This window comes from Delphinapterus leucas, chromosome 5 (genome assembly GCF_059928025.1).
Source record: "Delphinapterus leucas isolate spDelLeu-1000000601 "Yukka" chromosome 5, BTC_Dleu_Yukka2, whole genome shotgun sequence".
Classification (NCBI taxonomy): Eukaryota; Metazoa; Chordata; class Mammalia; order Artiodactyla; family Monodontidae; genus Delphinapterus; species Delphinapterus leucas.
In genome coordinates, this window is record NC_143133.1 from 96922904 (window position 1) to 96945074 (window position 22171).

General features: G+C 42.8%; 1 protein-coding gene across 1 annotated transcript in view; it reads right to left on the bottom strand.

Moving 5' to 3' along the window:
- Window positions 1-18736, bottom strand: part of LOC111187675 (placenta-specific gene 8 protein-like) — a 29107-nt gene extending 10371 nt beyond the window's left edge. Inside the window, exon 1 of the mRNA XM_022599546.2 lies at window positions 16013-18736. The gene's annotated coding sequence lies outside the window, so the exon portion shown is untranslated. The remainder of the gene's footprint in view (window positions 1-16012) is intronic.
- Between the last annotated feature and the right edge of the window lie 3435 nt (window positions 18737-22171).

Here is a 22171-nt window from a genome sequence, read left to right on the forward strand (position 1 = left end):
TTTACTTGGAAAAAGATTAATTTCCCTTTGTGAAGGTATCTCTGAAAAAAGAGGCTTCAAGTCCCACAGAAAAACCCAGTGGTTGCAAAACCAGTAGGAAATAAGTGTCCCCCAAACAAAGTGGTGCCTATACTTCTCATATTTTATCCAGCGATCAAGCTCAGTCTTGCGAGCTGCTACCCCGTCAGAACTCTCAAGAGAGAAAATGTCTTCACTAAAATAATTTCACTGTGACTTCACTAAAATGATTCACTAAAATGATTTCACTACTGACTAATGTTAAAAATTTCTCCTTTCTTATTTCGAATCTAACCATAATGCTGTGCTCTGTAGTCTTGGTCCCTGGTCACTTTCAACACTTCCCTTGACTAGTTACAGGGCATCCCCCCACCCCTATTATCTCTCGGCTTTTGCTCCTTCAATATTCCTCCACTATGTTCTCAGGAAAGGCCCCAGTCAAAGGTTCTACCACAAGGCTTCCCAATCCCTAGTGCTTGGTTAAAAATGCAGATACTTGATTCTGATTCAGCAGCCTGGGGTGGACCCTGGGTGTGTAAAAATTTCAAGAGGTGATTCTGATACAGCCAGTTCTGGAGACCACTGTGTATATGTCATATCACTCTTCCTCAGTCCTTCCTAATTAGTCTTCTAAGCTCTTCACCTTGCTCTGCATTTCTTGCTGACTCATCTGTCTACTCTGAGATCCCTGACTATTATCAGTTGATTCCCACCAACAGCCAATTCCCCACCAAGTCAAAGTTCATGGAATAACAAATACCAAAACACTTTGAACTGCCTTAGAAAGGTGCCTCAAATATTTATTATCAAGAACTCGCTTTATGACACAAAGAGAAAACCACCCAGATTGAGAAGGCTATATAATTATGGTCAAATCACATGAAGAATCATGTTTGAAACTGCAAGGTGTAGATAAATATTTAACTAGGATTAGAAGGTCTTTCTCCTTTCTGACTGACTAGGAGGGCAATGATGGCTTTGCTGATAATGCAGGAAAATATATTGCTATGTGGTGGTGCAGACTATTAACTGACAAGCTAAAGTAATAAAGGACTGACCAGGGAGTCTTACAACAGTGCCTGGCACACAGCAGATATGCAGTAGAACATTGTTGAAAGAATGAATTAGCAGAGAGGTGGTGGTTAACAGTCATCAGAATGGATAGTATTCCCTTGTCTAATAGAGTGAATGTAAATTTGTGCTGGGGTAAGACACAAACTTTTCAGGTTTTGTATAGACGTGTTTTGTATTTCTCATTATAACGGAGTCTTTATGAATTAAACTATTCTACATAGCAGTTAGTGTCCACTGGTTTGTTTATAGATATTCCATCTTAGAAAACCACTGTCATATTGTTAGCTAACATTTGTGATATAACTTATTTAAATACAATAGAAAACTTGCTTATAACTGACAAATTTTCCTTTTATTGTTTTAAACTTTAGTGTAAGAATCACTTGAGGGGGTTTTTAAGAATGATACATCCCTAGAAATTTGGATTTAATCTAATAAGTCTGGAAAGGGATTGAGGAATCTGTACATTTAATAAGTACCCAAGTGCTTCTTAAGGGAGAAGCGTTAATAAAAAGTAAGAGTGGTGAAGGGGACCAGCTGTATTATTGCCTAATTTGACTGCTTTAACTCTAAATCATATTTGTTTGACTCCATTCCCAGACAATGATTCCTCTGAGAACCAAATCAAAAGGGGACAAGAAGAGAAAAGGATAATTCATTCAAAGTCTTTTTATCCAGCAAGCCTGGCTTCATTTTGGTATTGGGTATAGTTACAAAACCAGAGAGGGGTATCAGAGCTTTGAATAAGGAGGAGAAACTAAGAAGAGAAATCATGAGGTGGGAATCTCTAGTAGTGAAATTAAAGACCTAAAACTGCAGAGACACTTACGTAGCACCGGATGGACAAGTACAATTCAAAGAGGAAGTGGTAGTATTTAATTTCAATCAAAACAAGTCTGTTCTGTGAATCTATTTGACCCTGTGGGTGGTGTAAAAGAAGCATCTGACTCAGGGCCCTGAGCTGGAGAAGTCCAAACATGTGATCTGGGAACAAGTTTTGTGTTTTTTGTTTTTTTCCAAAGTAACAGAAGTAGAATTATCATTCGTTCTGGTGAAGTTGGAGAAGGCTGATTGGAGGGCATGGGATTCTTGTCTAGGCATAGATAGTAGACATTTGAGGCAGGGGAAATAATGTGAGGAAATGCACAGGGGAAAGAAAGAGGGTGGAACGCATGAAGAACAGTAAAGACATTAGCTTCCGGGAGCAAGAAGCAGGGTCGGAGTGTAGGGATAGAAATGCACGGCTGTACCTCAAGGTCTCCTTCCCACACCTGCAGCAGACATTTTCCACCCTCTGTGTGTCCTTAGACAAATTAACTTCTCTGAGCCTCAGTTTTAACATCTTTAAAATGAGTATAATGTGACTTTCTTCTTTGAGTTGTCGTATTAATGTGATCAAACTATGTCTATTAAACACCGTGTTTCCTGTGTGTCAATGACCTGACATATGCACCACTGTGTCTGTTTTAAACTAAATGTTGCCAAGTAGCAGGGTCTATGCCTGATTTAATGGTACGGAAAAGCGCCTGAGAGCCCAGTACCCCAAGGCTAACGACAATGCGTTAGGAATCAGAAGGCTTGAATTGTAGTCACTGCTAGTATTGGGGAGGCTCAAATAAGATCACGTATGTGAAGACATTTTGAAATCTGCAAATCACTGTATACATGGGAGACAGGTGCCAGTGAAAGCTGATGGAAAAAATCTGCACGTGATGTGTTGCCAGTATCACAATGGCTTACACTCGTATAGAGTGCTATGCTTTTCATGTTTGATCTCTACTTAACCTTGGTCTCTATTTAATATTCACAGCAGGCCAGCGCACTCAGGGAATTAAGGGTGATAAGACCCTTTTTAATGCAGACAAGAAAACTGAGGCAAAGTGGTCAAGTGCCAAGGCCAAGGAAAGATCATGATCGCCAGGCCAACCTCTTTGTAGATGAGAAAATGAGGCTTGTCTCAAAGACTTAGTGTTGGTCCCACATCCTCTTCTTAGTCTCTCCAGGGAAAAGATATGGCAAGCACCTCACAGGAGATGTTGTAGGAACCAGAAGATGAGAAAGTGGACCGAGCAGCACGATCGAGTGGTTAGGTCATGGACTCTGGCCTTAGGCTCCAGCTCTCCCACTGACTAGTCACATGGCCTTGGGCGAGTTACTTCACCTCTCTGTGCCTCAGTTTCCTCATTTGTGAAATGGGATGTTAACAGTATCCAACTTACAAAGTTGTCATGAGGAGTAAATGAGTTAATATTTGAAAAGTCCTTCGAGTGATTCTTGGCAGAGGGTAAGTACTTCATGAATGTTAGTTAAATAAGAGAGTAGTACTTGGCTCTGGAGGGAAACACAATACTCCTCCCATCCCATACCTCCTTTACACCCCTAGGAATTGTAAGATGTGGGTAGTTCTCCCACAAGGCTATAGAAGAAAGGGAAAGAAACAGAAAATAGCCACATGTTCAGAGTGACAAAGTGGCAGGGCTGGGATTTGAATTCAGTTCTACTGAGCTCCAAAGCCTTTATTCTTCTTTCCATTGAACTCTACCAATCAGGGACTATAAATCTTGGCCAGCAGAAATGAGCAAGCCTTGTTCAGGAATAAAAGGTAAGCATTCTCCTAGAACGTCCCTTCTCATACAAATTTTTGGGACTACCAGAAGCTAGACAGTTTGTGACTAACCTCTTTCTTTTTATGTCCGTACGTATGTATGTATGTGTGTTATGTATTTTTAATATCTTGAAGCCAGTCAATAAAAGCTTGCCCAAGGGTTCACAATACATGTGTAGAGAACTGGTTCTCAACCAGAGATTACTGCAACTCCCAGGGGACATTTGGCAATGTCTGGAGACATTTTGGGCTGTTACAACTATAGGTGAGGACTACCTAGTGGGTAGAGGCCAAGGATATTTCTAAATATCCTGAAAAGCACAGGGTTTTTTTTTTAGGGAAGAATTTTCCATCACCAAATGTGAACTGGGCTGAGGTGAGAAACTGTGGTTTAGAGAACATTAACAGCATCATGAAACAAGAGCATCGGGAGGGATTCTGACAGCTGTCTAGTGTAGTTTCCTAGCAGATACAGATGTCGTGTCTGCAGCAGGCCCGACGAGCTGTCCTGGTGACGAATGAAACCTTACACATCGCTTTTGAGTTAAAAAAAATGTTCAAAGTGCAAGTGCTGGAACTCAGAGATCAGAACAGGAATCCTGTGCCCCCATAGATTTGTTCACTTCCTGTCTGAAATGCCTCTTCTTTTTTTTTTATCAATTAATTAATTAATTTTTGCTGTGTCGGGTCTTCGTTTCTGTGCGAGGGCTTTCTCTAGTTGTGGCGAGCAGGGGCCACTCTTCATCGCGGTGCGTGGGCCTCTCCTCTTGCGGAGCGCAGGCTCCAGACGTGCAGGCTCAGTAGTTGTGGCTCACGGGCCTAGTTGCTCTGCGGTATGTGGGATCCTCCCAGACCAGGGCTCGAACCCGTGTCCCCTGCATTAGCACGCAAGTTCTCTACCACTGCGCCACCAGGGAAGCCTCTGAAATGCCTCTTCCGTGTGGCAAGTCCTGCCGGGTACCCCACTGCCCCCAAACTTGCCTCTTCTTTCTTCCTTCTACTTATTGTTCCTATGTTGACAGTTTAATCTCCCCAGTTCTATTCTTCTTTTCTTCTTTAAATAAACTTTTAATTGAAATGCACTATATATACAGTATAGAAATTGTAAACATGATTGATGAATTTTCACCAAGTGAACAATTCTTGTAACCGCAACCTGATTCAAGAACTAGAAACTTACAGAACCCCAGAAGCCCTCCTTACTCTCAAAGGGAGTCTAACCCTCCACCCAGAGGCAACCTCTACCCTTTTTTCTAACACCAGAGGATCATTCTGCCTGTGTTTGAGACATATTTATTGAATTATATACATTATTTATTCTTTTATTCCTGGCGTCTTTTGCTCAGAATTATGATTGTGAGATTCAACCGTGTTGTGTGCTGCAAGAATTCATTCATTCTCATTGCTGTATAATATTCCATTGTATAGATGTAACACAACTTATTTATCTGTGCTACCATTGTATTATTTCCAGTCTGGACTATTATCAATAGCACAGTGCTGCTATAACATTCTTGTACATAACTTTAGGTGAACTATGTATGTATCTCTGTTGTGTCGATATCTAGGAGTGGAATTGCTGCGTCCTAGGGTTCATAGATAGTGCCAAACAGTATTCCAAAGTGGTGGTACCAATTTACACTCCCATAAGTAATGTATGAGAGTTCCAGTTGCTCCACATCCTAGCCAATACCTGCTAATGCCACTATTTTTTACTTAAAGATTGCTAAAGAATCTGGGAAGCAGGCACCTAGGTTTAAAATTCAGAAAAACAGAAATTATGGCTAAATGATTAAATAGAGTTGCTGCATTTAGGGAAAAAAATACAGGATATTCAGTTAAATTTGAATAATTATGTCCCAAGCATTATTTGAGATATACTAAAAAGTTATTCATTCTTTATTTGAAATTCAAATTTAACTGGGCATCCTGTATTTTATCTGGAGCATTGGGGGAATGATTTTGGTATGAGGTAATACCAATGTGGGGCAGTTACTGCTCCCTGCGTTTCCAGGAATGGGAAGAGGGGGAGGAGGTGAAAACAGCGGGCTTTCCAAGGTTGCTCTTCTCTCCACCCCCTCCCCCATAGGGTCCCAAAGCATACTAATGGCGGCAGTGATTTATTTGATTTCTATCTAAATTCTTTTAAGAGCATTTCCTTTGGGAAAACACAATTGTTTATTCATGAATAGAGGAAGGAAAACTGAAATTTCTTGAGCAGTTGTTATTGCCAGTTTCCATGTTTGGCAATCTTAAAGCTGTTGGATTCTAGCCTTATAACCATCTCGCCTTCTATTTTGAAATCTGATACCAGGAGAACTTAAACAACTCAGGCTGGTTCAAAGCCAGGCGAGCTAAAGCCAAAGTCAGAGCTCTTCCATTCTACCAAGGCTTCCGTCTTGTGGAAGGAGTTTCATTGACTAGCCCGGCTCCTGCGTGGGCTCTATTTCTCTCAGCCAGTCTGAGCTATCCTGATGGCATCGGGCGAGACCACTGCCTATCACTCACTTGGGCTTCCCAGGGCTCTTCATTCCCTCGATTTCCATCCCCCCCTTTCTCTGTCCACCTCCTTCTGGCTTTCAGCTTCCTACCAGATAATCCCATGGGTTATATGCAACCCACTTCTGGAACAAGAAAGTAAAATAAATTCAACTGAGAAAGGTTTGCTTTTGATCATTTTGAGCTTCTGCAGCATCTACATGCCACAGCAGGCCTGTCTTCTAGTCCCAGGTCTGAGTCTGCATCTGGAGCAGGGAATGACCCACTCCTTTCCTCCAGCTCCTGTGTGTCTCAAGCAGAATTCTGCAGCCTCTGTGTCACACTAGACCAGTTATGTTGTAAACCAGAAAATGCCATCCACAAATATGCCTCGTTAGGATAACGGTTATTTTGAGCTGATTATTTTGAGAAACAGCAGACACAGGAGAAGACTGGAAAACAGAGTAGAAGTCACCCTTCAAGGGAAATTTATACTTATAAAGGAAATGTCCATTTGTAAGGGTGTCTCCCTCTCCTACCAAGAAAAGAAGGATGACTCTAAATCACAAGAAACTCTTCAGTGGAGTTACTGTCTGCATAACAAACCTTACCCTTGTTTACCCGGCCACCTCCCCATAAATGGCTTATCCCCACCTTCTCTCTTTCGCCTTTATCTGAAGATGGTATTTAAGCCTGAATTCTTGTTTATTTATTTATTTTGGCTGCACCTGGTCTTAGTTGTGGCATATGGGATCTAGTTCCCCAACCAGGGATCTAACCTGGGCCCCCTGCATTGGGAGCTTGGAGTCCTATGCACTGGGCCACCAAGGGAAGTCCCTAAGCCTGAATTCTAAGACACCTGTGAGAGTTACAGTTTTCCCTGGGTACCTCCCATGTATATGAGATACACGTGTTAATAAACTTCTGATTTTTAATCTTGAATTTTCTCTTCTTTATCTTTTGTTACAGGGGCCGAGGACATAGAAGGGTAGAGGGAAAATTATTTTTCTTCCCCTACAATGTCATTTCTGAAATTTTAGCCAGAACAATACAAACTTTCAGTAATCAGGAAATTAAAAGATGATTTCGTAGAGTTGAAGGTATGGCATTTCCTAATTTAAACTAAATCATTTCTATAAACAAAAAGCCTCTGGTCACTAACTGGGGGGTGGGAGGAGGGCTTCCTGCCCCACCTAGGAAAGCCCCCATGTAGGCCACAGCTGAGGAAATGGTCCCTTCTTTTCTATAGACTGGGAGTAAAGAAAGAAGATTAGTCACTCATCTGTATCTGGCTTCCATCCCCCTGCAGCCTTGTCCCCCAGAAACATTCAGATCCTGCACCTATCAAGGAATCTCCTTTCTTGATTTTCTCCAGCACCCAGACACTCTACAGCAGGCCTGCCTTTTAGTCCCTGGGTCTGAGTCTGCACCTGGAGCCAATTATCTGGATCTCATACAGAATTCGGTATTGTCTGTATGCCAATAGCATTCTGCCTAATGTACCACCGATTATGTCATTTCTGAAATTTTCATCGAAACAATGAAAACTCTCAGTTATAAGGAAATTTTAAAAGATTATGCATAATTGAAGGTAGGGCATTTTCTAATGGAAACTAAATTACTTTTATTTTAAAAATGCCACTCAAAACCATTTTCCCTAATGGTTAAAATGGTGCTCATGCCTGATAATGCTTAAATTAGGAGCCCTCTTGTATTTTTTTTTTTTTTTTTTTTTTGCGGTACACGGGCCTCTCACTGTTGTGGCCTCTCCCGTTGCGGAGCACAGGCTCCGGTCGCGCAGGCTCAGCGGCCATGGCTCACGGACCCAGCCTCTCCGCGGCATGTGGGATCTTCCCGGACCGGGGCACGAACCCACGTCCCCTGCATCGGCAGGCGGATTCCCAACCACTGCGCCACCAGGGAAGCCCCTCTTGTATTTTTGATAGTGCAAGACTGGGAATTTTTCGGACACCAGGAGAGTCCAGTCACCCTCCTTTCATCAAGAAAGTGAAGGGGACTTGGTTCACCAAAGTGTGTAATTTGGGGAGAGGGTAGGGGATAAGAAGAACATGATACATGTGCTCCCATTGTCATTCTACCATCACTAATCTCTCTGGGGACCTAATTCATTAAGCTTCTTCTCTACTTTGATCTTATAATTTGTTAAGGGGTGTCGGGCACACACGGTTCTAGGGAAAGACTGCCTTGCACACCAGAGCCCTGTAAGCCTGCCCTCAGAAGCTCTTCACAACTTGACCGACCCTGTTTTCCCAGTCCTTCCCTTCCCACATCCAGTCAGATTCCTCACTGCTCTGCAAACTTTCCATCTATACTGTTCCTGTTGTGAATTCTTGCCTCCACTTTCCCCATTGACCTGTCAACATCTCATCTCAAATGCTACCTCTTCCATGAAGCCATTCCAAATCCTCCAAGTTGGCTTTGCCTCTCTCCCTCCTTTGAACTTGCTTAACACTTTGGTGGTGTGGTGAAGAGCCCACTGGACTTGGGTCAGGATACTGGGCTCTAACCATAGCACCAATACTTGGCTATCTCCGTGCCTTTTCTGTAAATGACAATGATAGTATCTTCACTTCCTCCTTCCCACAGTCATTAAGAAAGCTACAGAAAGTTATAGTAACTTCGGATATGAGATATCTGTAATTATGTGCATTCTGAGAACTTAAGTTTTCTTTCCTTTTTTTTTTTTGTTTTTTCTGAGGGTGGTCACTGGGCTTCAATGATCGTTTTTCCCAAAGACAGTGGCCTCCACAAAGCCTAGAGACTACTAAGTGCTTGATGGGGTTCAGGACCAGCTACCCTAAAATGTGGCATCTTGGCATATTGAATATCTTAAGCTGAAGGAGTTTGAGAAAATGGCAAAAGCAGAAAGGTCTCTCCCTTCACCTGTCTTCCCTGAAAGCAGGAGATAAGTCTCTCATGTGAAAGGTACCCTCCCTGTACCAGAAGGAAGGCAGACACCCTTAACACCAGAGATGGAATTTAGGGCCAAGAATAAACAAACCTTGGGACCTTCCTGGTGGTCCAGTGGTAAAGAATCTGCCTTACAATGCAGGGGACGCAGGTTCCATCCCTGGTCAGGGAACTAGGATCCCACATGCCATGGGGCAACTAAGCCTGAGCGCCACAACTACTGAGCCCACACACCCTGGAACCTGCATGCCACAACTAGAGAGAAGCCCACATACCACAACGAAAGATCCCGTGTGCCTCAATGAAGTTCCCGCTTGCTGAAACTAAGACCCGACGCAGCCAAAAATAAATAAAGAATAAATTAAAAAAAAAAAAAAGAGTAAACAAACCTTGTTACTTTTTCACCATTTAGTACCCCTAGAGCAAACCCCTTTGTCTTGTCAATTCTTCACAAGTTTACTGTTTCTTTGTCTAAAAGTATGAAAGTTTCCCCTCCGGTCACTTCTTTGGGTCTTTAATTCTCTTACGAAAGTCCCCATGTATATATGTAAAAATTTAATAAAATTTGTAGGCATTTCTTCTGTCAAACTGTCCTAGTTTAATTTTCAGACCCAGCCAGGGATCCTAAGAGGGTCGAGGAAAACTTTTCCTCCCCTACATGTTCAATATCAGATTATTTATTCATTTAAACCAGTGGGTTTCAATCGGGGGTGATTTTGCCCGCAGGGGACATTTGGTAATGTCTGGTGACATTTTGGTTGTCACAGCTTGAGGTGGGGGGACAACTGCTATTGGCATCTAGTAGGTAGAGGCCAAGGATGCCTCCCCTCCCTCCTCCTCCCCCATGCCCCCCATTCCCACCAACAAGGAACTATTTGGCCCCATCGTATCAAGGCTGAGAAATTCTGATTCATACTCTTGTCTTGTTTTTTTAAAAGATTTGAGCAGTTTACAAGCTTACATACATAACAAGATACAAAAATGAAGAAATCAGGGAAAATAAAACCTGGAGTAAATTTGGTGCTTGCTCTAAGTTTCCTGTACAGTGTTCAACATGGGCTGCAAATTAGACTCTGAGATTCCTACTGAGGTAGGAGACAGATGGGCCCCTGGGCTGGACAGCTGGTGTCTGTCACGCGGAGTGAGATTGAAGCTTTGTTCTCCCCCAGACACTCTAAAGACAAAGCTAGTGGCAGAAGTTGAGCTCTGCTGAGAAGCAAAGAGATAAGATGACCACTCCTGAGGTCAGGAAAACTTCCCTTTCTGCACATGAGCAGGAAGGCTCCTTGGGGGTCAAAAAGGTAGGTGGCACCACCCGATAAAAAGTGTGGACATGCACCCACAGGCCTCTGCAGTGGGATCCATCTTAACAAAAATTTGCACATGCATGTTGGGGAGCATCCTAGGACCAGTCAGGTGTGAAGGAAGAAGCAAGATAATTGGCCAAATGTAAACAAAGACCAGGAAGGACTGTCCTATAGAAGGGATTTAAATCACGTCTTCACTGCTTTTCTCATTCAGGACGCCTGCACTCCTCTCTGGGTGTGTATTTCTGTAGCTTCTGACTTACTGCCTCCTCCTCTTTAGAGAGGATGCCCATACCCTTTCTCTCTGGGTATGTATTTCTGCCTTGCTTCTGACTTAAATAAGTAAACTGTTTCTCTGTGTGCTCTGCCACATGTTATGCTGTGTCTCTAATAATAAACTTCGTACCTGTTTTTTACAGTTTTTGCCTCCTTGAAACATTCTTGCTTTCAAACAGGGGAAAGAGCTAGGGCCACCTTGCTTCTAGCCTCTAGCCCCTGGTGGCCTAGCAGTTAGGATTCCTGGTTTCCATCCAGGCTACCCAGGTTCAATTCCTGGGCAGGGAACTAAGATCTCTCTTCAGGAGCGCTGACTGCTGTGCCTCTGAGATCACTACCAGGCAAAGCAAAGAGGGAAAATAAACATTTAGGAGATTGATCATGTCCATAAAATGAAAACAGATTGAGACCTAGAGAAATTTCTCATCAAGCTCCTGAAAAAGGAGATTATTTGTGACAGGCAGTGGCTAAAGCCTTTATCAGTATCTATAAAATAAATAGAACAATGACTTTCCCAAACCTACACCCTAATATAGGGTTACAGCACAATGCTAGGGTAGAATCACTGAAAGCAATCACCGAGAAGCTAAAATGATCCCATCTAAGTATTTACCCCTCTGATAATCTGGGATGATTCAAGATTAAAAATCAGATTTTTTAGATTGTTCAGTGAAACACATGGATGCATATTCTTTTATAAACTTCCATGAATAGTATTTTCACCAGCTGGGGCTTGATAAGATTTGGGCAGAAGTGAGGCTTAATTAGAAGCCTCTGGCAAGAAACTGAGTTCAGATTCCCAACTAGGGCTGCTTATTATACATAGCAACAGGTACACAGAAGGAAAGGTGTATAAGGCAAATGCACTGTTAAAAAAATTAAAAGATGCAACCAGGACATGTACCTGAATAAAAGGCCATCCTAGTGTAGCATGGAGGTGAGCTAACGGCTAACCTAATTCAACACGGAGATAAGCCAAAGGCATGGCTGCAGAAAAGTCTGTGTTTTTCTCAGAAACCCATTCTAAAACCGCTTTAGCAAGTGAGCAGTGGGGAAGCTTAGGAAGGAGACTTGGCTGACACAGGCTAACCCCAGTATTTAAGTATCCATTTAAAACAAGCTGCTGGTGTTTTGTTAAGCAGTACATCTTGTGCACACACCAGCGAATCACATCTGACTGTATGACTGATCAAAGTCCCAAGTTCTATGCCCTAGAGCTGGAAAACTTTCATATCAGATGTTACCAAAACCCACCCATTCTGACAATAGAAGAAAGCAGTAAAATGCCCGTGGAGTCTAATTCTAAGTAATGTAACTTCCTGGTCAATGCTGTGAAGACAGAAAAATTATAATATGGAAACTTAGATTATGTAATGAGTTGACCTGTTAAAAATACCAACCACTTGGCTCCATTCTGATTCTGGCCCATTGGTCTGGCCTTGGAACTGATATTTTTAATGATTTACAGGTGATTCCAAGGTGCAGGGAGGGTTGAGAATTAAATTTTTATAATTATTAAAGGAAGTCTATCCAAAATGATGATTTGAGTACTGAAGTGGTGGAGCTTAAGCCTTTTTTCTTCTTTTTAATAAATTTATTTATTTATTTATTATTTATTTTTGGCTGCATTGGGTCTTTGTTGCTGTGCGTGGACTTTCTCTAGTTGCGGCGAGCAGGGTCTACTCTGTTGTGGCGCGCGGGCTTGTCATTGTGGTGGCTTCTCCCATTGCGGAGCACAGGCTCCGGACGCGCAGGCTCAGTGGCCATGGCTCACGGGCCCAGCTGCACCGCGGCATGTGGGATCTTCCCAGACCAGGGCTCGAATCCATGTCCCCTATGTTGGCAGGTGGACCTCCTAACCACTGTGCCACCAGGGAAGCCCATGGAGCTTAAGTCTTTTACACAAAAATAAAACACACATTTCCCCTCTAATTTCAAATTTCCCCTCCCACTTAATTTTCACCCCAAATGTGTATAATCTTAAAAACTTAGCTCAACTAATATGATCAATGAAGACATGTCTAAAAATCACAAAAGTGTCAAAAGAAAAAATTTCTATTAAACCCAGCATACAAAGTTAACCACTATTGACATCTGTGATTATATCCTTCCATTTAATCTAACAAAAATTTTTTTGTGTGCAGGAACACCTTTTAATGAACATACCCAAATGTGGCAATAAAATCATTTATCCTACAGTGAAGAGAAGGCTGCTTCCCTTTCTGTTATAAATGGGGAGCAAGCATTTATCTCTTTTAGAAGTGGGATCTAATCATTGTGTTCTAGCTCAGAATTATTATCTAATTAGTTAACACCTCTACCATGACTCTTGAGTTGGTATAAAGGAGCAGAAAGAGTCTTTCCAAGAAAGAGTTTAATCTGAGTTCTTCCAGCTCATCCCATGGTTTATTTCTGTTTGCAGAATTAAAGGTTGAAATATTATTGGTTGAGTGAATGAATCTTGGAGTTACCTCTGAAGTCTCAATTCATATGCAGCTATGAAAACTCTCAACCAAAATCATATTCCTCACTTAGGCAATTATTTATCTCCCCAGACTCATATCTTGCCTTTATTCTGTTTCTCTCTTCACATCTTTCTTAGAACACTTTGTCTTCAATAGGAGCTCAGCAGGGGGGAATCCCAAAAAGAGAATAGGGTATCACCAGCTCCTGGACTTGCAGAGGGCTTGGCTCTACCCATGCCTGGCATATCTAGTATCTGGTCATAGCAGTATAGCAATCCTGCAACTGTCTCAGATTTAATATCTTGGTTAAAAAAACTAGAAGAGGGATTCCCTGGTGGCGCAGTGGTTGAGAGTCCGCCTGCCGATGCAGGGGACACGGGCTCGTGTCCCGGTCTGGGAAGATCCCACATGCCGCGGTACAGCTGGGCCCGTGAGCTATGGCCGCTGAGCCTGCGCGTCCGGAGCCTGTGCTCCGCAACGGGAGAGGCCACAACAGTGAGAGGCCCACGTACCGCAAAAAAACCCCACCAAAAACCAAAACCAAAACCAAAACCTAGTAGACCTATGATGTACCGGACTGTATTTTAAATCTTGCTGCAACTCAGTTTTGAATTGGAATCATCTGTCCTTTGAATCATGTGGGTTGAAGATCATTTACCTGGTAAAAGATAGCTAATAGCTGCATCCACTTCAGCACAAACATCTTGAAGGGACTTAGTTGATTTTTTTAGAAAACTTTTTTGGTAAACAGTCAACTTTGTTAAATAATTTTAGATTTTGTACTATTTGCGAGGGATGGGGGGGAAGAGCCCCCCATCCCACCCAATGCCAACAACTTGTACTGGTGATGGAAGTAAAGAGGGTTAAGAGAGTGCTGGCCATTTGCCATAAAATCAAAGGTCAGAAGTTACAAAATGGTGAATTTGGGTGGTGTCTGTAATCCGTAACTTGAGCTAGTCCCATCCAATACTTTCTAAGAAGATAACAAAACCATTTGTGAGTGCTCTAGTCAGTATAAATGGATCTCAAAACTTCAGTAAAAATACAATTACCTGGTGGCCATGAAATGCTTAAATTTAATTCAGGAAAAAAGCAGCAGCCTATACAAACACTTAATTATAAAATATGTTTTTCTCCCAAAAGCCTCCAGATGTATTTTTCCGGAGCATGATCTATGCGCTAACAGGGGCAGCCATTAAAAGCACACACATTTATCTCCATTTTCATCCCCCCTCCCCCGCCCATCCTCATAAAACCCAAATGAGTTTGAAAGTAGTATTAAGTGCTAATTTCTCAATAAAACTGATGGCTAACCAATGGTGCTTGCTCAGTCCTCCTGGATTCCTCTGCATTTTGCTAATGCATTCAAGTGCATTGGGGTTGTTCTTAGGGTTGATTGCTTGGCAAGAGGTAAACTAAGCACATCCTTAAGGCACCAATAAAGTTGGGGCAATAAAATGAAATAAAATAGTGAAAACTTTGAGGGAAATAATCACAATCACATCAGACTTCTTTACATATGGAGGGGTGTGGATGGGTAGCACACCACACATTTTCAGTGTATTTAAGGCCTCTCAAGATGCCTATCTGGTCCTGGTTATATTTTAAGGTCAGTTGTTTTCAGGTCCCACACCTCTATTGGAGTCTGAGCACAACGGGTCCTAGCCACTCATCTTTTTATCCTAACACAGTGCCTGGAGCAGAGTAAAGGTTCAATAATGAATGTTTAAAAAAAAAATGAATGAACAAGTGTATGAATACAGAAACTGTTATGTCCCATACACACAATTTCAAAATCTCTAAACTGGGGCTTCCCTGGTGGCACAGTGGTTGAGAGTCCGCCTGCCGATGCAGGGGACACGGGCTCGTGCCCCGGTCCGGGAAGATCCCACATGCTGCGGAACAGCTGGGCCCGTGAGCCATGACCACTGAGCCTGCGTGTCTGGAGTCTGTGCTCCGCAACGGGAGAGGCCACAACAGTGAGAGGCCCGCGTACCGCAAAAACAATCTCTAGACTGTACATCTATCTAGATGTCAGAAATAACACCTCCCAAACTGCACATGCCCTTTATCCACCATCTTTAAGAAATGTGTTTGCCTTAGGGACCTGGAAGTAAGAGGGAGAAAAAAACCTTCTTTTTCTCCTTTCTTTAAATCATACAAGTGAGAAAAGCTAATCATTCCCTCAACAGTGAAAATACTGAGATCTGCCTTGGTAATAGTGCCCATAATAACAACAATACAAATCAGGACAGGCAACAAGTGGCCAGATTGTGATGATCTCAAAAAATTGTTTTTGTTATATAAAAACAGAGACATTTAGAATTAACTTCGGACAATAAAATAATAATAAACCTCAAAATGACTGAAGCAGACGTCGTGTCCCCCTGCCCCACACTAGCAAAAGTAATTCCAACAGCAAATCTTGAAACCAGCTACAAACGAAACAAGTTTCTAGAAGGAATTTTAGAATATTCTGCTTAAACAGAATATTAAGACACCAGTCTTAATGATGATACGATAATTTCTTCTTTCAATGTCTAAGAACATTTTTTTCTCTTAAAAAATGTACCTTCATTTTTCAGAAACTGTCATGATATACACAGGCTCTTATGAATCACCACTGTCAAATTTAATTTAAAAGACAAATTACATGTTGCAGACGTGGGTTTTAACAAAAATTCACTGAAACAAGTGATTAATACCTATTATTCAATTCTGCCTTGTGTTAGTTACGTGGTAACGTTTTACTGGCTCCGGAATTCGTTACTTTTAGAATAATTTTTTTTTCTTTTGAAAGAGGACGAAAGAGAAAGACGAGAGGTTTGCAGCACTGAAATTATTGCAAAAATACTTACCACACGCAAGGTAACTGCAGAGGACAGCAGCTCAGACCAGCCAGGAGAAGCCTCTGGGAACATGGTTTTGTTGCTGCAGCTGGGGCTGTAATCAGCAAGGGCGGGGTGCGGGTGTGGAAAGTTAGGAGGTGGGATTGGAGGAAAGAAACTATGACCCGGCTGCCTTTACTGCCTGGTGTGGGTCACTGTTTCTCCCTTTCAGAAAGCAGACACTCCATTTTTACCTTATTCCGTTTATTTTTTTATTTTATTTTAATTAATTTATTTTTTTGTGGTACGCGGGCCTCTCACTGTTGTGGCCTCTCCCGTTGCGGAGGACAGGCTCCCGACGTGCAGGCTCAGCGGCCATGGCTCGCGGGCCCAGCCACTCCGCGGCATGTGGGATCTTCCCGGACCGGGGCACGAACCCGTGTCCCTTGCATCGGCAGGCGGACTGTCAACCACTGCGCCACCAGGGAAGCCCTATTCCGTTTATTTTATGTGACTTTTGCCTGACAACACTGCCCCCTTAGAGAGCAAGATTTATTTATGATTGGGCAACAACACATTTTATGAGGGTCCAAGGCTTGTTTATTTATTTAGGATTTCTATAATTCATCTACTTCCTAAGGCACTTAAGGGTCTTGAAACACGTTCAAAAGTAAGCATTGGGCAGCTGGTCTTAAGACTCAAAAAGTGCTAAAGACATAATTGACCTTCCTTTTTTTTTTTTTTTAAAGCATTTCTTAATTTAAAAAAAAAAACTATTTATTTTTGGTTGCACTGGGTCTTCGTTGCTTTGCGCGGGTTTTCTCTAGTTGCAGCGAGCGGTGCGCGGGCTTCTCATTGCGGTGGCTTCTCTTGTTGCTGAGCATGGGCTCTAGGCACGTGGGCTTCAGTAGTTATGGCTCGCAAGCTCTAGAGCACAGGCTCAGTAGTTGTGGCACACGGACTTAGTTGCTCCGCGGCATGTGGGATCTTTCCGGACCAGGGCTCTAACCCGTGTCCCCTGCATTATGCAGGTAGATTCTTAACCACTGCGCCACCAGGGAAGCCCCTCGATGTTCCTTCTTGTCAGGTTGTTGAGACTTGTGTTCTAAGCTAAAGTGCTGTATGGCAGAGGGGAGACAAGGGAAGATATTGAAGGTTAAGGGGGCAGAGTGGGACATGGTCAGTGGCATTTTGGAGCCGCCTGTCTGGTGCCAGTGTGGAGCCTAGATTCTAGAAGACAAGACTGTCGTCAGGGAGACCACTTCAGGGACAATTTCGTAGAGAGAGAAGGATGCAGAGGGCCTGAGCAGGGATGGAAAGCAAAAGCGTGGCTTGAACAGAAAATCATAACAGGAATGGGCAGTTCTTAGTGATTGGGCATAGGGATGGGAGGGGGAGTGAATCACTTCATGAATCAGAAGATAGGTACATAGATATACAATACTGTATATAAAAACCTCAACTGTTTCCAGGTTGCTGACTAAAAATTTATTAGTTAATCAAAGTTAAAATGTCCTTCATCCTTCCTGGTGTGACTCTGATAAGTTTTATTTTCTTTCACTATGTTTGTGCATAAAACACGAATGAGTCACATCACTGAAACTGCTTTATGTTCTCCTTGGTTAGATGTGTGTACAGAGGGAGTTGTTCTTTGAGGTGGAGGATAAGGGGGACAGGGGGACCTGGGTGCTCACTTATTTCAGAGGATCATTTGCCTAGTCTATTAATATTCACACATACCACTGAGTAGAAAACCTAATTATCAGCATAATCCATGCTATCTTACTGCAGGAGACTGGAGTGTGAGTTATAACCACTGCATATATAGGCCACTAAACCAAAAAAGAGGTAAAGAGGTGATACCATCCTGTCCTGGAAGAGCTCGTGACCTGGGAAATGAGACAAACCAAATGGCCTTAGAGAAAATATCCTTAGGATCCTACAAAGCAAGAGGTCATCAAGTTCCAGGCCACTTATTATGTGACTCTTGGGCAAATCTCTTAATAAAAAAGGTTATGATGTATTGAGTATCTAGTATGTGCTGAGCACAAAATCACTTCAACGAATGTGTCATGTATCTTCATCATTAGATATTCATAGCAACTGTAGTTGTTACTAGCCTCATAATAGAAATAAAGAAACTGAGCCCAGAGAAGTTAAGTAGCTTGCCCCAGGGCCCTACAGCAGCTAATTTGGGAAGGGGGAAATGTGAATCCAGGCTAATCTGACATAAAAGCCCATATTTTTCCACTACAACTCTCAACTATAAAATGGCGGTGAAAACATCCACATCACAGGACCATGGTGAGGATTAAACGAGATAATATGGGAGAACCCAGATACACAGAGGATACGCAGTAGAGTCGTGTTTCCCCTCCCCTGTCACCCCTGCTCTTCCTCAGGACAAGACTCTGTTTTTTAGGTTCTTCCAGAGCCTGCTGGGTACCCCTCTCCTCCACAGTAGGGTATCTCACCTGCCTCATTCCCCAGCTGGATGCCGAGCCCTTTGAAAGACAGGTGGAGGCCTCTGTCATTAACATGACTTTAAAGCTGAGGCCAAGCCAGACAGAGGCATGAGAGAAATTCAGGGACTGGTGGTATCACATTAAAATGTCTTTATAGCATTATGGTCTAAGCAAGCTACATAAGAATAGGAAAAGAATCATTTGGGGATCAGTGGAATTCTATCAAAAGGAGAAGGATCCAGGGTTTGGGGACTTTACCCATTCTGCCCATTTATACCAATCAAGTGTTTTAAAAGGGGCCCACCAGGTCATCTGTGATTGGAGTGAAATCAGACCCCCCAGGTGCTATGTTCTAGTCTCTGGTTGTTTTATTCGTTCACTCAACAAACATATATATATATATATATATATATATATAGAGAGAGAGAGAGAGAGAGAGAGAGAGAGAGAAAGGGAGAGAGAGAGACAGAGTACTTGCTATACATCAGGCCTATGTGAGATACTAGGGATACAACGGCAACAAACAGGTTTCCTGCTCTCAAGATTCCTGTTTGGTTTCATTCTAATAAAGGAGAAAGATGAGGAAAACACATGCAAACACAAACAAACCCCACGTCAGCATACAAGTGAATAAAATAGTAGCATGTTGTTCTAAGCGTTGGGAAGAGAGTCGTCAAGGGGCTGAGGTTCTGAATAAGGCGGTGGTGGGAACGCAGGACCTACCTTAGGCAGGGTGGGCAGGAGAGGCCTCCCTGAAGCAGACATCCAAGGAAGAGCAGGTGCTGGCTCTGTGGAGACAGGTGGGAGGAGTGTCCCAGTCTCAGGCAAAAGTCCCAGTGTACGCTCAGCAGATTTGAGGAACTGAAAGGAGACAGCTGTAGGAGAAGCAATAAACACTCTAATTGACTATGTGAGGAACACAGGAATGGTGGCAGAAAGAGTTTTATATGACTATTCAGGAAAGACTCCATGAAGAACTATATTTTTAAGGAGACCGGTGAACTGGTGTGTGTGTGTGTGTGTGTGTGTGTGTGTGTGTGTGTGTGAATTCCAGCTGAGAAAATCACCATTTGTTTGTCTTTTTTTTTTTTTCAACATCTTTATTGAATCTGTTACAATATTGCTTCTGTTTTATGTTTTGGTTCTTTGGCCATGAGGCATGCGGGATATTAGCTCCCTGACCAGGGATCAAACCTGCACCCCCTGCATTGGAAGACAAAGTCTTAACCACTGGACTGCCAGGGAAGTCCCTTGTTTGTCTTTTTAGGATTGAAAGATGTGGCATGGCCACAACCTAGCTAGTGTTGCTCTTTTCTTTGCAAACAGGCTCCACAAGGTTTGGGGCTGAGAATGGGTAGATTTAGTGGTTGATGACCAATTCCCTGAGAAAAGTGATCAGGTTGGGTGTGTGTGACTCCTGATATTGACTAGACTGCTTTAGAGAGGGTCATTGCCGCTTTCAAAAAGGACTAAGTAGCCACTGGCCTGTGTCATGTGGGCACTGCCTGGGGTGGAGTTCTGTAGATGTTGCTCCTGGGTTTAGCCGTTGAGTAAATGTTTATCAAGACAGTATGGCATAGTGGTGCCACGTGTGGCCTCTGGAGTGGGAATCACCACCACTGGCTCACTGTGTGAACTTGGACTAGTTAGTCACCACCTCTGTGCTTCGAATTCCTCATAGAGTTACTGTCAGAATTAAAAAGTGAACATGGGGCCTCCCTGGTGGCGCAGTGGTTAAGAATCTACCTGCCGATGCAGGGGACATGGGTATGGGCCCTGGTCCGGGAAGATCCCACATGTCGCAGAGCAACTAAGCCCGTGCACCACAATTACTAAGCCTGCGCTCTAGAGCCCGTGAGCCACAATTACTGAAGCCCACGTGCCTAGAGCCCATGCAACAAGAGAAGCCACCGCAATGAGAAGCCCGTGCACCGCAGTGAAGAGTAGCCCCCGCTCGCCACAACTAGAGAAAGCCCACTCGCAGCAACAAAGACCTAGCGCAGCCACAAATAATAATACATAAATAATAAATAAATTTATTTTTTTTTAAAGTGAACATGTCCTAGCAGTCTATAAGTACGTAATAGGTACTCAGCAAATACTGCTTTTTTTTTTTTTCCTCCCTTGAGTTAAGGATGTGAGAAAAAGGAATCATAATGGAAGGAAGTTGAGGAAGTGTTGGATAGAATCTGCAGACTTGCTATGTGGAATGTGGACAGTGAGAGGGAAAAATTGAAATGGGTCTCAAGTTTCTAGCTTGGCATACTGCTTGACCGTTATATCATTTAAGACTCTTTCTGACTCCAGTCACAGAATATTAGGCAAAAAAAGAGATTTATTGCCTCACGTCTGAAAAATCCTGGGTACAGCCAGCTTTGGGACCCAGGCCCAATCCTGTGATCAGGGCCCAGTGATCTTGGCTCTGCTCTGCTTCATGCCGGCTTCAATCCTTCTCAGACTTCATGTGCCCTATAGTGGTACAGGGGCTGCCAACAGCTCCAGGCTTGTCCTCCCAGATCCTGTATAATAAATAGGTAAAGAATAACAATAGTTAACACCCACATTTTCTTTTTTTTCTAATTTTTAGCAAAACTTTTTACTCTCACTTTTTTCTTATTAGTCATCCATTTTATACACATCAGTGTATACATGTCAATCGCAATCTCCCAATTCACCACACTACCACCCCCACCACCCCTGCCGCTTTCCCCCCTTGGTGTCCATACGTTTGTTCTCTGCATCTCTGTCTCTATTTCTGCCCTGCAAACCGGTCCATCTGTACCATTTTTCTAGATTCCACATATATGCGTTAATATATGATATTTGTTTTTCTCTTTCTGACTTACTTCACTCTGTGTTACAGTCTCTAGATCCATCCATGTCTCTACAAAAGATCCTATTTCATTCCTTTTTATGGCTGAGTAATATTTCATTGTATATATGTACCACAACTTCTTTATCCATTCGTCTGTCGGTGGGCGCTTAGGTTGCTTCTGTGACCTGGCTATTGTAAATAGTGCTGCAATGAACATTGGGGTGCATGTGTCTTTTGGAATTATGATTTTCTATGGGTATATGCCCAGTAGTGGGATTGCTGGGTCGTATGGTAGTTCTATTTTTAGTTTTTTAAGGAATCTCCATACTGTTCTCCATAGTGGCTGTATCAATTCACATTCCCACCAAAAGGGCAAGAGGGTTCCCTTTTCTCCAGCATTTGTTGTTCATAGATTTTCTGATGATTCCCATTCTAACAGAACACTCACATTTTCTTACATAATAGGCAACTGCTCTAACTTTTTACATATATTGACACTTGTAATTTTCACAAGAATGAGGTAGGTAAGAAAACTGAGGCAGATTAAGTACTAGCTCAAAGTTAAAATAAGAGACAGAGCCAGGATCTGAGCCCAGGTGGTCTGGTTTCCAAGTCTGCACTCTCAAGTGCCTCTTCTGAAAGACAGCCACCATCTTTTTGATTCCAGTTGTAGTGCATTAGTTCTGTTTGGGTACCTCAGGCTAGGAGAAGGTGATGTTTAATTGTCTAGGCTGTAGTAACATGCCCATCCTGAAGTAGGCATGAGGAAACGCCATCCAGAGCTCCTGGGCTGGAAGCAAGGGAGGGATGGTCCAGCAAAAGGATATCTGGATACTCTCTTCAGAACAAACAGCAGAACAAGAGCTTTCTATCACAACTGAGATAGAAAATAAAGAAGAGGAAACAGTT